At 41.8% G+C, this 1967-nt stretch overlaps 1 non-coding gene across 1 annotated transcript; it reads left to right on the plus strand.

Annotated features, from left to right (window-relative positions):
- The first annotated feature begins 1004 nt into the window (after positions 1-1004).
- Positions 1005-1111, plus strand: LOC117693898 (U6 spliceosomal RNA). Its single transcript, XR_004604490.1, has one exon. It is a non-coding gene; the product is annotated as a U6 spliceosomal RNA (small nuclear RNA).
- Positions 1112-1967: the final 856 nt, after the last annotated feature.

Below are 1967 nucleotides of genomic sequence, written 5' to 3' on the forward strand. Positions count from 1 at the left end.
AGATTCTAAAAACTATCATCCATCAGGTTGAACACTAATAAATCAGAAATTTTGGTTCTAACTTAGCCATTACAGTTCTTTAAAATATCTTCATTGTGTTGCCTGGACATATGTTGAAAAAGTAGTATTATCTTTAACTATGTGTAAAAATTAGATTTTGCAGTAAAATAAAAAAATAAAGCTTTCCCTCTGTTTCTCTTTCCTGCCCCTACCCACACCTGATCCTGACTCACCATACCCCCTCCCCATCCCTTCTCTCACCCAGTTCTCTTTTTCCCTCTACCCCCTATAACTATTTTATTCCTCCTTCTAAGAGATATTCAAGCGTCCACACTTGGACCTTCCTTCTTGTTCAACTTCTTTGGGTTCATGGGGTATATCATGAGTATCTTATACTTTATGGCTCATATCCACTTATCACTGAGTACATACCATGCATGTCCTTTTGGGTCTGGGTTACCTCACTCAGATTAATATTTTTGAGACACTTCTCCATCCTGCCTCCACTTCTCCTCTGTTAGGGTGCCCCTCATACCTCCCAACCCTAGTGCATCAAGTCTGTACCAGGGTAGGGGCATCTTCTCTCACTAACGCCAAACAAGTCATGCCTGTAGCTATGTTATGCTTGCAGACAGCAACCTAACAAAACTGCCCTGTGAGAGGCTCTTCCTAGCAACTGATTGAAACAGATGCAGATACCCACAGCCAAAGATTGGATGGAGGCTGGGAACTCTTATGGAAGAGCTGGGGAATGGATTCAAGATTCTGAAGGGGATGGGAACTCCACAGGAAGACCAACAAAGTCAACTAACCTGGACCCTCTCAGACACTGAGCCACCAAGCAAAGAGGACCCTGGCACATAGTACTGGTGAGACAGCATTTGGCATGTAAATTAATTAACTAATTAATTAAAAAATAAAACACAAAATGTTTGCTTTAGCAATAAAAACAGAACCCCCAACAAGAACAATATATAAGTGGTAAAGCAAGAAATACTAAATATGTGTTCGCTTCAGCAGCACATATACTAAGATTGGAACAATACAGAGAAGATTAGCATGGCCCCTGCGCAAGGATGACACGCAAATTCGTGAAGCGTTCCATATTTTTATTGTTGGTGGGGTTGCAAGATGGTACAACCACTCTGGAAGTCAGTCTGGCGGTTCCTCAGAAAATTGGACATAGCACTTCCTGAGGATCCAGCTATACCACTCCTGGGCATATACCCAGAAAATGCCCCAACATATAACAAAGACATATGCTCTACTATGTTCATAGCAGCATTATTTATAATAGCCAAAAGCTGGAAAGAACCCAGATGCCCTTCAACAGAGGAATGGATACAAAAAATGTGGTACATTTACACAATGGAATATTACTCAGCTGTTAAAAATAATGAATTCGAGAAATTCTTAGGTAAATGGATGGAACTAGAAAATATCATCCTGAGTGAGGTAACCCAATCACAAAAGAACACACATGGTATTTACTCACTGATAAGCGGAGATTAGCCCAAAAGTTTGAAACAACAAAGATTCAACTACCAGACGACAGGAAGCTCATGAAGAAGAAAGAACAAGTGAGGATGCCTAGGTCTTTCTTAGAAGGAGTAACTAAATACCCAAGGGAGCAAATATGGAGACAAAGTGTGGGACAGAATCTGAAGAAGAGGTTGTGTGGAGACCATTCCACCTGGGTATTCATTCCATGTGCAGTCACCAAAAATAGACTCTGATATGGATGTCAGGAAAGGAAAGCTGACAGCAGCCTGATAAGGCTGTCTCCTTAGAGGTCCCCCAAAGTCTGACATACCCAGAGGCAGATACTCACAGCTAACCATTAATCGGATCTAAGGTTCCCAATGGAGAAGTTAGAGAGTAAACTGAAGGAGCCTAAAGGGTTGGTGGCCTCATGAGGAGAGCAACAATACCAACCAGCCAGAGTTCCCCAGGGTCTAAACCACCAG

Source organism: Arvicanthis niloticus, chromosome 21, assembly GCF_011762505.2.
Source record: "Arvicanthis niloticus isolate mArvNil1 chromosome 21, mArvNil1.pat.X, whole genome shotgun sequence".
In the NCBI taxonomy this organism is placed as follows: Eukaryota; Metazoa; Chordata; class Mammalia; order Rodentia; family Muridae; genus Arvicanthis; species Arvicanthis niloticus.